This window comes from Lathyrus oleraceus, chromosome 3, assembly GCF_024323335.1.
Source record: "Lathyrus oleraceus cultivar Zhongwan6 chromosome 3, CAAS_Psat_ZW6_1.0, whole genome shotgun sequence".
NCBI classification, from domain to species: Eukaryota; Viridiplantae; Streptophyta; class Magnoliopsida; order Fabales; family Fabaceae; genus Lathyrus; species Lathyrus oleraceus.
The window spans coordinates 436277441-436293423 of NC_066581.1; the positions used below are offsets into that span (position 1 = coordinate 436277441).

At 39.0% G+C, this 15983-nt stretch overlaps 2 long non-coding RNA genes across 2 annotated transcripts; one reads left to right on the forward strand and one right to left on the reverse strand.

Annotated features, from left to right (window-relative positions):
- Nucleotides 1-1675: 1675 nt before the first annotated feature.
- Nucleotides 1676-4455, reverse strand: LOC127128074 (uncharacterized). The gene is made up of 3 exons (XR_007805658.1): nucleotides 3913-4455; nucleotides 2915-3444; nucleotides 1676-2617 (listed from the first exon to the last, which is right to left on the reverse strand). It is a non-coding gene; the product is annotated as an uncharacterized LOC127128074 (long non-coding RNA).
- Nucleotides 3540-15506, forward strand: LOC127128075 (uncharacterized). Its single transcript, XR_007805659.1, has 2 exons — nucleotides 3540-3955; nucleotides 15258-15506. It is a non-coding gene; the product is annotated as an uncharacterized LOC127128075 (long non-coding RNA).
- The last annotated feature ends 477 nt before the right edge of the window (nucleotides 15507-15983 follow it).

Consider the following 15983-nt stretch of genomic DNA (forward strand, 5'->3'; position numbering starts at 1 on the left):
TGTGTGACCCTGTAGGTTTTCGCGACGTTGGCAATTATATTAAATCACGCATTTAACATAATAAACAGTGAGCGGTATCTAGCAACACGTCATTGCTACCCAAGACACGAAAATGTCATGTGATCTGACAAATCCTTCTGTGATAATACTTATGCGTATAATTACCCTTTTGCCCTTATGTCTATATTGAACACAAGGCATAGACCGTGTCATCCTTGTCCAGTTCAATATTGGACCCATAGACATTTATTCTGTTATGCAGGATGAGCAAATTCCATCTAGGTCACTCATGTCCCTCAGCATGCTTCGTGGAGTATCCATCAACCGTCTTTATGGTTATCCAGTTACGGACAACGTTGGATCAACAATAAAGCACTCGACTCTACATCTAGGGTCCATAGTGGTTTCATGTCGAAGGGTGGTATACACCATTATCGCCATGAGAATAACTTATGACACTTTGCATAACATTCTATATAGTATTCTCATAGCGGGTCAATCCAGTATAAATATTACTCTTAATATTCATACCTATGTTTAAGACTTGATAACTCCTTATCCATGATCCATGAGATGTGATCATCAGTCTATATACATAATAGTCTTAATGCTTTAGTGTTATCCCACTTCATAATAAAGCTCGACTACGGATACTTTAATAATAGTGTCCTTATGTTTAATGTGATCTCATGATCAAGTCACACTTGATACATTAAACGGACTAGTTATTCTAGGGACTTTATTAAACAAACGTAATAAAGAAAAAGCCTTTTATTATTAATAAATAATTCGACACAAGTAGCAAAAGTATTGGCCTCTAGGGTTTACACCGACACTCCGTGCATGAACCGGGCTTATGAATCCTAGTTGTTGGCCCATGGTCAGAGGAGTTGTTGGTGGGGATTTGTGTTTGGCTTAAAACCCTAATCAGGAATAATTGGTGTTCAAATGCCTTTCTTGGTAGACTCTTGGATTTATGGTCAATCAGAGCCCTAATTGATGGATACTAGAATCCTCAGAGCTTGGATTTTGGATTCCAATCCACATAGAGCCCTAGATTTTTGATCCATAAGGGTTGTGAGCCTTATTGTTTGGTGTATGCTTAAGACCTTAATTAGATACACCTGAAATTATTGGTTTGGTTTGAGGATTGTGAAACTCTAGCTCAAGGGAAGGAGTGTTTGGCCATTATTACCTGTATCATGTCATTCACTAGAGGATTATGGTTTCAAAATACCGATAGTTCAAGTCCTCACATGGATCTTTCCAAAACTCATGTATTGGTTTGAAGAATCATGGTGCATCCAAGCTTCTCATACCTCATTCGTGACTGATCCATCGATAAAGGTTTTATGGTGCCCACAGAACCGTCCACCTAAGTTGATTTCAAACCACCATTTTGAAAATTCAAGTTTCATTAATACCATCCAGATTCAAATTCATTTTCACTTCAAAATTCAAGTTTCACTTCAAAATTCAAGCGTCACATTGCAAAAACCCAATTCAATACAAAAATATATAATTTTGACCCGAGTTGACTTTTGATAAACCGTTAACTTTCTGGTCAACAGTTGACCAAAGTCAACCGACCAAGACTTCTCATCCCACCAAATTTCTTCCAAATGTACATTCAATAATGCCATGTTCATCCAAGAACCCAAATTACATTTCTAACTTACCATCATGAACCATACAATATTTATTCACCAATCAATTCCATACACAATACATTGAATAGATTCTTTTCACTACATTCTAGCAGTAAATTCCCAATTCCAACTACAATCATTCTAAATATAGAACCAAACACGAGGCATTACTATTTCCAAATGACAAAAAAGGAATCAATACAATATTCAAAACCACAAGATCCAAAAAACTACATATTACATCATGTACATATTATTTTTAAGACTTTGTACAGTACGGTATAAAGAATGAGTGGCTGGTGAGATGGGGTTTACAGAAATAAAGCTACTGCTAATATTGTTGTCTCGTACACTAGTTCCTCTCCTTCTTATGTCGTGAAAATCGTGTGCATGTGCAAGTCTCCAAGTCTCCAAGGAAGGCATCAGCATTACCATAAATGATGAATACCACAGCTCTGTCACCGCGTAAGCGCCCCGGCTAGAAAGAAGCTAGAAAGAAGCGCATAGATTCATTTCCTATTCAGGAATTCCTAAAGACGGATGAGAAGAATGTCGATAGCCGGCATCCTGCTTAGCGAGTTGATGTTTCCTAGGTGAATAAGGAATATGATGGACCATCCAATCTTCTGTCAGGGTAGTCAAGGATCTAGACAGTCTATCAGTTGGATATAAAGCCCAAATGCAAATTTATTCCTCTCTCAAAGAAGGTGCTATCAAAAGGGAGATAACTCGATTTCAGAAGCTCGTTTTGACGTAGAAGGAGCTATCCATACATATTGTAACATTCCTCTAAACACTCAGTGATTAGAGTGGAAATCCTGCTGATAATGTATTTCCTCTCTAAGATTGTCAAGGCTTGTACTCGAGATTACCTCTTGGATGCGATCACTAAACTGTTGGGTTTCACTGTTGCACCTTTTTGCCAATCATTGGATGGGTTCCGTTACGTACATTTCATGTCATATGCCCTGCAGAACCCGTAAAATCAATCAACCTTCATCAAGACAAAACAGAAGATTGAGCCTCAATTCAATAGTTTTACTAACTAATAACAATTAACAATATTTCATCAATAACAAGATTTGTTTTTCTCAACGCAATGGAAGATTGGCAGAATTCCATTGAGAAGCATAAGGGAATGTCGTTTGGTTTTTTCATTAACGCAGACTTCACTCCAGCAAAACTAACGTAACTAAGTCCAAGTAAGATCAAAGAAAATACAGAACATGAAATTGCAAAGGTGAAACTGCAACCTGCTCACTCACCATTTGTAGTCCCCACTCCTTCACCTCCCTTAGCTCCATCTCCTATGCCAGGAGATTTTTAAAAAGCTCATTTTTGGTATTTCATCAATTTCAGATGTTGGACACCAACAAGTTGGGGATGCGGGTGCATCAGCACCTACTCAATCACTTGCCATCGGAACTCCGGGAATATCAACCTCTCCTTTACTGGCAGAGTTCACCGGTCCAGATGGTGCTCATGGTAATGAATTAGCGCCCCTTCAGGAAAATCAAAGGTTGATCTAATTAGAGCGACAAGTGAGTTCATTGACCCCTGCAGCTTTAGGGGCAGTTGTCGGTGACATAGTCTCATTTATCAGCATGAACGACAGGATAACAGGGTCAACCCCAGGCAATGGATCCAGAGCTGCTGCTGGTGAAGATTTGGTTGCAAGCTAGGAATTTAATCACTCAAGATGGTACGAATTGAACCAGGAGGATGAGATGATCCGCAAAAGCTACAAATTTGTCAAGCCTATGCCAAAATTGTACCCAAGCAGCCAACACGATATCTGCAGCGGAAAGACACAAGGATTAAAAACATTAACCACACTGCACTAGCTCACTTTAGCAAATCCATTAAAACCTTTAACAGATTCAACTAACATAAAGGACTGATAACAAGATTCATATAACAGAATTGAGAGCTACCTCTAACCAATTCATAACTTCACTCTAACAGAATCCAACAATGACCACAACAGAAATCATAACCGAAACTAACTTTGTGTTTTAACCTCTAACTGATTTTCATTTGAACCAACTAACAGGGTTAACATTCCGTTAATCGATTCCATCTATAAATGCATCGTTCACCAAACTCGGAAGGGGTCGACGATTTCAGTTCAACTAACTAGAAGATTTCTCTCTCTCACCGAAAAAGACTCGATTTTCAACATGTTTCTAGAAGAAGGAAGGGCTTCGAGAAGAAGAAGAAGACAGTGAAGAAGAGTCGGAGCGCGAGGAGGGAGATTACGTACCGTTTTCACCGTCGTCGTCACTCGAATCATATTCTCCGGCAAAGTAAGTAAACGATTCCTCCCTTTGCTTCGATGTATCCTATAATAACATAGAGTTGTTCACGGTGAATCAAAGCCCATTCAGAGGCTCCGATTCTTGACGATTGTTGCTGAATTTTAGGAAGTCCATCTAGGGTTATTGTAGGTACGCATCCGATCGAATTACTTGGTTGATAATTATGGCGTTTGTATTGGAGATTCGGAACCTAGGGAGGAAAACAAAGGGATTGACGGTTTCATTTTTAATTTGGGAGCTCCGTCGCCGGTGACGGGGAACTCTGGTACGGTGAGGGGAAAAGACAATCTGAGAAGAGTGGGGCGTTGGGTCGCGGAGGAGTGCCGTCATCACGATTGTTCTGTCTTTAATCATGGTGTGCTTTAGGCACGGGAACTAGGGTATCTTGGGAAGAGATGGGATTGAAAGCCAGTAGTACACTGCAGGTTTTACAATAATCCATATGCATAGTCACTCTTGGTTGAAGCGACACCTGTCCATCAAAGCCGCCATCACCGTTTCCCATTCGGCGCAGGAAGATCCCAAGGGGAACGAATTCCGATGGGCCAGCATACAATTGGGCCCAACAATTTGTATTTCACACCCCTGCGTCGGACATACATCCCCAAAGCACTTTGGGCCAGATTCATCATCCCTGGCCCATTTCTGTTTTTTCTTTTCTTTAGTTTTTTTTTTTGCTATTTTGTTAATAAAATTTGATTAGTTGATTGTTAGAATTGTTAGGTTATAATTAGGAGGTCTGGATAATTAGAGGATGATTAGTAGCATTTCGGTTAGAATTTAATAAAGATTAAAAACATATTAGAAATATCAATTGTGATTGGTATAATCAAATTAGGTTAATTGTATTTAATTAGGATTAAGTCTTTGTTAGAGTAATTAGAACTCGATTAGAGATTAGAAATTGATGTGACCAGATCAAATATTTAGGTTAGTTAAACTTAGAATTTTAGAATAAAGTCTTAATTAAATTTAAATAGAATTTTAGAAATTAGAATATTTTAGAATTTTATTGAATTTAGAAATAGAATAGTTTAGAACCTAATTGATTTTTCATTGGAAATTTCATAATTTGAGTTTTAATTCAATGACCATAATTCTCAAATGACTGTTTTGCCTCTGGGTTAGAAATAGTCTAATTTTTGCATGTTCCCTTAGTTTTAGGACTTAAAAAATAATTCCAATAAACATTAACCCTTTAGGTAGTTGTACATTCACATTCAACTAATTTTTTCCCACTGATTAAGTTTATCAAAGTACGCTTTGATCGACTAAATCCTTTGAATGTGCTCAATTCCCCAAGCTTAGTCAAGTGATCAAAAGACCCTTGATCACTTGATAAAGCGGGTCCTTGTGATCAAGATATGCTGGATACTGGACCTCCAAGTTCAATCAAGATTTAAAGATCAAGATCAAGAGTTCAAGCTATTCAAATCATCACAAGACGAGACTATTATTCAAGCACTACAAAGGTCAAACCTCAACACTTGTTAATCATCGTATTCTAAGTATCTTTGGGTGCAGGACGAATGACCCGTTTGCTCATCGTATTCACCTCTATTCATGGGCTTTAGCACAACTCGATTCAAGTTGATTATCAAGCCTCTTCATTCTTCAAAGACAACCCTTCATCATGGGAAGGTGCAAGGAAATTCAAATTCAACACTCATCGATTATGATGCAAATTTCACGTCATGAGTCTTAAGTAGTAGAGGAGGAATGAGACTGAAGGATTCCTACCCTCATTCTTAATATCTTTGGGTGCGGGACGAATGACCCGGTTGCTCACTCTATTCGTCTCTATTCATAGACTTCAGTGCAATTTGAATCGAATAATTGATAAGTCTCCCTACATAGACTGAAGACCAAATTGAAGATCAGACCGAATATCAGACTCCCGTCGTTCAGGGTTTCACTTCTATCCTTTTGTTCTCCCAGTAAAACTAAAACCTTTTTTGTAAATAAATTCAAAAACAATTAACCCTATGATTAGGATTGTACGACACGAGCCTTAAGCAATGGAGAAGGAATGGGGCTGGAGAATTCCTACCCCCATTATGGATATCTTTGGATGCGGGACAAATGACCCAGTTGTTCACTGTATTCATCTCCACTCATAGACTTTAGTACGATTCAGATCATGACTCTCATTTCATAATAAAAGCAAACTCGCCTCATTAAACTCAGTTTTGCCTTTGGGCTTCATTTTCAATTTAAAACCTTTTCAGAAAGGACGTGTTACTTTCTTTCTACCGTTAATGAAGCTTAAGCCTCCATGTGCGAGCAAGCAATGTTTAACTGCTAGAGTGTGATCCGAGTTCATCCATTCTACCGCAAACAGACAGATGCTTAAAGCTCCCATGCTCGAGCATACAAGTCAGTCGATAGTAGAACACGAATGTTAATACTGTCCACTAAAAAAACTAACGCATCCGTCCTAGTTCCATGAACTACGGAGCTCTGATTCCCTCATTGCATGAATGAGGATACATATGCACGAGGGTCCTAATCCTTGGCGAGAACACTTATCTATTAAACCCCATGTTTCCCCCTTTCGCGAGTAATCTTCAGATAATAACACTTATTCTTGCAAAGAACATTCAAAACGGTTCCCATGGAGTACCATGGATGTTTAGGGTGCTAATATCTTCCCCTTGTGTAACACCCCGATAATAATATGATAATTATTTAAATTAAATTAATAATATATTTATTAATTTAATTAGATAATTGGATTATTATTATTATTATTATTTTGGAACTATTGAATTATTATTATTATTGGAATAATAATATAATTTGGAAAATATATAAGTTGGAATAAGGAAAAAGAGTTTCATTTGGAAAATAAGGTTTTCACGTGAAACTCAGAGAAGCGGCTGAAGGAGGAAAAGGGCAAGAGGCAGAGCAAGAGGAAGAGGGTTGAAGAAGAGAAGAGCTTGGAGCTTAAAGATTCGCCAGATTAACTCAGGTAAGGGGGGTTTATCGTCGTTTAATGGGTATTATGGGTTAGCATGTAATGGGTAGTGATAAACCGTGAATTGACCCTAATTGGGATTTTGAAATGCTGAAAAATTTTGATGAATAAGTTGTGTTAGACTGTAATTGAATCTGTGTTTGGGTTAGTTGAAAATTTTCGAAAGTGTAGCTTTTTACGGAATTGGAATCGGAGGTCCGGAAGTCCTCCAATGGCGGAAAATGCGGAGGATTCTGCATTCTGCCTTGAGTTAGCGCAGGAACAGCTTCTGTCTTGCGTTAACCGGTTAACCCAGGGTGTTAACCGGTTAACACTGTTTTGAATTGTGAAAATTTGCTGTTTTGTCTGCGTTAACCGGTTAACCCAGGGTGTTAACCGGTTAACACTGTTGTGATTGCTGAAATATTGTTGTTTGTGCTGCGTTAACCGGTTAACCCAGGGTGTTAACCGGTTAACACTGTTAAGTTTTGGGACAGGAAGCGCGTTGTGCTGCGTTAACCGGTTAACCCAGGGCGTTAATGTAACACCCTTCTGAAATACCCCAATTATTTAAATTAAAATAGCAGTATATCATCAGAGTAATTATGTCATTTAAGGGTGTCACACAATAATCCACACCGTTCAACAATATAACGGTCATGCTCTTTTATTAATTTAAAACTTAAACATTTGCATAAAACACAGCGGATATAATTTCATCAATCATGTAAAACATTACATGTAAAATGGTTCTCAACCAACAATGAAACGTTTAAAACAAGTTAAACAACCCATCCCGATGTTACATCTATCAGAGCACGACCCACTAAGGAGACTACACTAGACTCCAAGCGTTAACTTCTACTCAACTCATTGCTCGTTACCTGAAAAATAGTTGTAAGGGTGAGTTCCTCAATCAATATAATAAGCATTATAAAACATTATGTAATGCTAAGTAATTTTAACACATTTCATCACCCTAATCCAAACATATATTCAGCAACAGCACATCAACTCAACATAATACTCAACACCAACACAAACACACGTATAATATTGGAATACATCCATTCATATTATACGCCATACATATATTATGCAATGAGACTCCATGCATGCGGTACCGACTATTCATGAACATATAGTTCAACTTCACCGACCAAATCCAGGTACGGCTACCAAGCTCACTAGTCCCACTCATTTGAGACCTAGTGACTCACATCACTAATTCCTCACCATGGGAATTAGCTACCACCCCAAATGGGCCATGCTATGCACGCTAATCATCTAGCATGCAAATATCAACAACAGTCCAAAATGACTAACATCACTAATTCCTCACCATGGGAATTAGCTACCACCATAAAGGCCACAATATGCATGCTAATCACCTAGCAATGCAACAACAACAACAACTCAAGAATAGACATATGCTCATACTCTAAGCCATAAAACAGTCTATTCACAAATGCATACATAACTGATACATTCACAGCATCATGCATACCATCACACATCAACATATTTTATCACAAAAGCATATCATATCATGCCGCATAATCAAACACAGTATTAGCACACTCTACTAATACCTATACTACTCAAAACAACGGGAAATGATCCCTACTACGTCATACATCAGCTAAGTTACATCACTCAGCCTAAACAACCAAAAACTACACAACAACAGTTCAGGAAAACCACAAGTCTGCCCATACGCGTATTGCCTATGCCCATACGCGTATTGCCTATGCCCATACGCGTATGGCGCGTTTCCTCGCCCAACCCATACGCGTATCATCTGTCCCATACGCGTATGCTACGCGTACCACTCTCCCATACGCGTACCAACAGAGACAATTTCACGTTCAAAACATCATCTTTCTCACCCATACGCGTAAGGCCTCATCCATACGCGTACCAGCCATATCATACGCGTATTGCCTAGTGTCATACGCGTATGACCAGAAACCAGAATTTCCAGATCTGCAATGGCTTTTCCTGCTACGAGATCTATCCAATTCAACCTTCCACAGTCCAAATTTTACACACAATTCATTCATCTCATCTAACATGAATCATACACTTTCGATTTCACAAATTGTTAACCTTTCTACCTCTAATTCCTACGAATTTCTTCAATTTTAATCCCAATTTTGTTCATCCCCAAAAGTTCACAAATTCGTCATACATCATTCAAATCAGAGGCAAATCAATGGTTCCTCACTACCCATCACATATTATCCCATAATACCCATTAATCGATGATAAACCCCCCTTACCTGAGTTAATCCGGCAGCTTTGAGCTTCAAGCTTTTCCTTCCTTCAACCTTCGTTCTCTGGCTCTTTGCCCTTTTTCCCTTTCTGTCTCTTTTCCCTTTTCACGTGAAAAATAACTTTTTACCAAAAATGGGATTTTTCTAAATTCCAACTTATATATTTTCCAATAATTATTATCCCAATAATAATAATAATTCCAAAATAATAATAATAATAATCCAATTATCTAATTAAATTAATAAATATATTATTAACTTAATTTAAATAATTATCATATTATTATCGGGGTGTTACAACTCTCCCCCACTAAAAGAGTTTTCGTCCTCGAAAACATACCTCAAGCGAACAACTCTGGGTAAGACTCCTTCATCTTACTCTCAAGTTCCCAAGTCACATTGCCACCTGCTGGTCCTCCCCAAGCTACCTTCACCAAGGCAATTTCTTTACCCCGCAACTGCTTCAACTCTCGATCCTCGATCCTCATAGGTGATGTTTCAACAGTCAGGTTATCTCTCACCTGTACATCATCTACTTGGACTACATGCGACGGATCATGAATGTACCTCCTCAACTGAGACACATGAAAAACCTCATGCAAATTCGCAAGCGACGGCGGTAAAGCGATACGATAGGCTACCTCCCCTATCCTCTCCAAAATCTGATAAGGACCAATAAAACGAGGTGTCAACTTCTTCGACTTCAAAGCTCGACCAACACCAGTTATCGGAGTAACACGAAGAAACACATGATCTCCCTCTTGGAACTCAAGTGACTTCCTCCTCTTGTCATGATAACTCTTCTGACGACTCTGAGCAATTCTCATCTTCTCCTGAATCATCTTAATCTTTTCCGTAGTTTGTTGAACAATCTCCGGTCCAACCACAGCACTCTCACCGGACTCATACCAACATAACGGTGTCCGACATCTCCTACCATACAAAGCTTCAAACGGTGCCATACCAATGCTCGAATGAAAACTATTGTTGTAGGTAAACTCAATCAAAGGTAAATGACAATCCCAAGCACCTCCCTTTTCCAAAACACAAGCTCTCAAAAGATCCTCTAATGACTGAATCGTCCTCTCAGTCTGACCATCAGTCTGCGGATGATATGCAGAACTCAATCTCAGCTTAGTTCCCAAAGCCTTCTGCAAACCTTCCCAAAACTTCGATGTAAATCTAGGATCTCTGTCCGAAACAATACTCGACGGAATACCATGCAAACTTACAATCTTCTCAATATACAACTCGGCTAATCTTTCTAACGGACAATCCATTCTGATCGGAATGAAATGAGCCGACTTCGTCAATCTATCCACAATCACCCAAATAGCTTCAAAATTCCTACTTGTCCTCGGTAAACCCGAAACAAAATCCATACTGATACTATCCCACTTCCACTCTGGAATAGCCAACGGTTGCATTAGCCCAGACGGCTTCTGATGCTCAATCTTCGACTTCTGACAAGTCAAACAGGAATAAACAAAACTCGCAATTTCTCTTTTCATTCCTGGCCACCAAAATAACTTTTTCAAATCATGATACATCTTCGTAGCTCCAGGATGAATACTCAAGCCACTACGATGTCCTTCCTCCAGAATACTCTTCTTAAGTTCGATAACATCCGGAATACACACCCGATTACCAAATTTCAAAACACCAGTTTATCTTTAGCCTCCATAGTCGCTAACAGCATAAACAACTCTGCCCCATCTACTACTGCCTCATTCACCTGCCTCGCAGATAGAAACAAATTCTTTCCTTCCTCAATCTCAGGAAAAATCACAGCCTTATCAAAACAATTGATATAGACTCGGTTAAATACCAACCAGTTCATACCCAGGATAACATCAACCTGTACTAGTGGAAGACACACAAGGTCTATCCCAAAGTCTCTACCAAAAATACTCAAGGGACAATTCAAACAAACTGAAGTAGTAGTCACTGAACCCTTCGCAGGAGTATCAATCACCATACTTCCAAGCATCTCAGATATCTCTCGGATCAAACGATCATCTGCAGAAGTCTCAGAACCCGATAAAGCAAAGACCTTGCCTCCCGATTGGTTCTCCTTCTTCGGCTTAGGACACTGTGGGCTGATATGACCCACCTCTCCACAGTTGAAGCAAGTCAGAGTCTTCAACCGGCACTCTGCAGCCAAATGACCACCTTTACCACACTTGAAACACTTCTTCTCATTACTGGTACACTCATGGAAACGATGTCCAGCCTGACCACATCTGTAACACTTAGCAGGGGCGCTAGAGTCTCCCCCACTAGGCCTCTTCATCCCACTCTGCTTCTGGAAACCTTTGCCAGCTGCATACGGTTTCCCACGATCAGTCTGATTCTTGCCTTTCCTATCAACCCTTTGCTGATAGCTCTCTGCTCTGGCTTTGGAATCCTGTTCAAAAATCCTGCAACAGTCAACCAAATCAGAAAACACTCTGATCCGCTGATACCCAATGGCCTGTTTGATCTTGGGGCGCAACCCGTTCTCAAACTTCACACATTTCGAAAATTCCCCAGTAGCCTCGTTATAGGGAGTATAATACTTTGACAGCTCTGTGAACTTAGCAGCATACTCAGTAACAGACCGGTTACCCTGCTTCAATTCCAGGAACTCTATCTCTTTCTTTCCTCTGACATCCTCTGGAAAATACTTCCTCAGGAATCTCTCTCTGAACACCGCCCAAGTGATCTCAGCATTCCCAGCAGATTCCAACTCAGTGCGGGTAGCAACCCACCAATCATCTGCTTCTTCTGACAGCATATGCGTACCGAACCTGACCTTCTGGTTATCGGCACACTCAGTTACTCGGAAGATTCTCTCGATCTCCTTCAACCACTTCTGAGCGCCATCTGGATCGTATGCTCCCTTGAACATTGGAGGATTGTTCTTCTGGAACTCACTCAGTTGACGAGCAGCTCCCATTCCCACAACATTCGGATTCCCTCCAAGTACTCCAGCTAGCATACCCAGAGCCTCAGCAATCGCAGCATCATCTCTACCTCTTCCAGCCATCTCTATTCTGAAAACCCAACAAACTAAAACAATAAGTACTGATAGGGTTACACAACACCTATCCCGTACAGGGAAAACAGAATAATTACGACTCGACTCGACCGACTATGCTCTGATACCACTAATGTAACACCCTTCTGAAATACCCCAATTATTTAAATTAAAATAGCAGTATATCATCAGAGTAATTATGCCATTTAAGGGTGTCACACAATAATCCACACCGTTCAACAATATAACGGTCATGCTCTTTTATTAATTTAAAACTTAAACATTTGCATAAAACACAGCGGATATAATTTCATCAATCATGTAAAACATTACATGTAAAATGGTTCTCAACCAACAATGAAACGTTTAAAACAAGTTAAACAACCCATCCCGATGTTACATCTATCAGAGCACGACCCACTAAGGAGACTACACTAGACTCCAAGCGTTAACTTCTACTCAACTCATTGCTCGTTACCTGAAAAATAGTTGTAAGGGTGAGTTCCTCAATCAATATAATAAGCATTATAAAACATTATGTAATGCTAAGTAATTTTAACACATTTCATCACCCTAATCCAAACATATATTCAGCAACAGCACATCAACTCAACATAATACTCAACACCAACACAAACACACGTATAATATTGGAATACATCCATTCATATTATACGCCATACATATATTATGCAATGAGACTCCATGCATGCGGTACCGACTATTCATGAACATATAGTTCAACTTCACCGACCAAATCCAGGTACGGCTACCAAGCTCACTAGTCCCACTCATTTGAGACCTAGTGACTCACATCACTAATTCCTCACCATGGGAATTAGCTACCACCCCAAATGGGCCATGCTATGCACGCTAATCATCTAGCATGCAAATATCAACAACAGTCCAAAATGACTAACATCACTAATTCCTCACCATGGGAATTAGCTACCACCATAAAGGCCACAATATGCATGCTAATCACCTAGCAATGCAACAACAACAACAACTCAAGAATAGACATATGCTCATACTCTAAGCCATAAAACAGTCTATTCACAAATGCATACATAACTGATACATTCACAGCATCATGCATACCATCACACATCAACACATTTTATCACAAAAGCATATCATATCATGCCGCATAATCAAACACAGTATTATCACACTCTACTAATACCTATACTACTCAAAACAACGGGAAATGATCCCTACTACGTCATACATCAGCTAAGTTACATCACTCAGCCTAAACAACCAAAAACTACACAACAACAGTTCAGGAAAACCACAAGTCTGCCCATACGCGTATTGCCTATGCCCATACGCGTATTGCCTATGCCCATACGCGTATGGCGCGTTTCCTCGCCCAACCCATACGCGTATCATCTGTCCCATACGCGTATGCTACGCGTACCACTCTCCCATACGCGTACCAACAGAGACAATTTCACGTTCAAAACATCATCTTTCTCACCCATACGCGTAAGGCCTCATCCATACGCGTACCAGCCATATCATACGCGTATTGCCTAGTGTCATACGCGTATGACCAGACACCAGAATTTCCAGATCTGCAATGGCTTTTCCTGCTACGAGATCTATCCAATTCAACCTTCCACAGTCCAAATTTTACACACAATTCATTCATCTCATCTAACACGAATCATACACTTTCGATTTCACAAATTGTTAACCTTTCTACCTCTAATTCCTACGAATTTCTTCAATTTTAATCCCAATTTTGTTCATCCCCAAAAGTTCACAAATTCATCATACATCATTCAAATCAGAGGCAAATCAATGGTTCCTCACTACCCATCACATATTATCCCATAATACCCATTAATCGATGATAAACCCCCCTTACCTGAGTTAATCCGGCAGCTTTGAGCTTCAAGCTTTTCCTTCCTTCAACCTTCGTTCTCTGGCTCTTTGCCCTTTTTCCCTTTCTGTCTCTTTTCCCTTTTCACGTGAAAAATAACTTTTTACCAAAAATGAGATTTTTCTAAATTCCAACTTATATATTTTCCAATAATTATTATCCCAATAATAATAATAATAATTCCAAAATAATAATAATAATAATCCAATTATCTAATTAAATTAATAAATATATTATTAACTTAATTTAAATAATTATCATATTATTATCGGGGTGTTACAGTTAACCGGTTAACACTGTTGCAGAGTGGAAAAATTGGCTTTTTAATGTTGTGTACATATTTGAGAGTTGGCCTATGTTGGCGTATGATGTAATAGGGATTATTTTCCCGCTGTTTTGAGCAGTATAGGTATTAGTAGAGTGTGCTAATACTGTGTTTAATTGCTTGACATGATAATGATGTGTTGATACATGTGTTGATGATGTATGATGATATGCATAATGCTGTGAATGTATATATTATGCATGAAATTGTGAATGGACTGTTGTATGGCTTAGAGTGTGAGCACGTGTCCATTGTGAATTGTTGTTGATGTTGCATTGCTAGATGATTAGCGTGCATAGCATAGCCTTTGGGGTTGTAGCTAATTCCCATGGTGAGGAATTAATGAGTGAATCATTGTGGATTTGTTGTTGATGTTTGCATGCTAGATGATTAGTATGCATAGCATAGCCTTTGGGGCTGTAGCTAATTCCCATGGTGAGGAATTAGTGAGTGAGTCATTAGATCTCAAATGAGTGGGACTAGTGAGCTTAGTAGTCGTATCTGGATTGATCGGTGAGCTTGAACTATATGTTCAAGAATAGTCGGTACCGCATGTGTGGAGTCTCATTGCATAATGTATGTCTGGCGTATAATATGAATGGATGTATTCCAATATTATACGTGTGTTTGTGTTGTTATGGAGTATGATTTGAGATTATACTTGTGATTTATGTTGGTGTGAGTATGATGTTGAGCTGATGTGCTGTTACTGATTGTATGTTGTGATTAGGGTGATTAATGTGTCAAATTACTTAACATGACATGAGATTTTATAATGCTTATTATATCGATTGAGGAACTCACCCTTACAACTATTTTTCAGGTAACGAGAAATGAGTTGAGTAGAAGCGAATGCTTGGAGTCTAGTGTAGTCTCCTTAGTGGGTCATGCTCTGATAGATGTAACATCGGGAGGGAACCTTTTAATTATGTTGTTAATGATTGTTGAACCAGTTTACATGTAGTATGTTACATGTTTTGATTGATTTGATTTATATCCGCTGCGATTTATGCAAATGTTTAATTGATTAAATAAATGAGCATGACCAGCTACTTTGATGAATATTGTGAAATGTTGTGTGACACCCTTGGATGCATAATTACTCTGATTTATATATGTTGTTATTTTAATTAAATGTTTGGGGTATTTTAGAAGGGTGTTACACCTTGCATAACCGACTTCCTTACCCATTTCTCTTTCCCCCGGGTTTTATCGATGTTTTCCCTTTCCTTCGGGAATAAATAAAGTTCGATGGTGATTCTGTTGTATCTTTGAGTTTGCGATGCGCTCAGGTATTTTTCGTGTAGCTTCAACGGTTCCAAAAAGAAAAGGATATAAGGCTCAAACCTATTCTAACTCACTCATTCTTCGTGATGTTCTCTAGTCCTACGCTCAACTAGTTCAATACAAACGCCAGTTTTTCAAAGGGGATTTTGAAGTGATGATTAATGAACTAACGAGGTTTTTAGTTTGGCAATCACCCTTCTTCTGTTTGGTTTGCAGCCACACGATTTTGTTCTTGCTGAGGATTTTCTTTCTTTTCGATTCC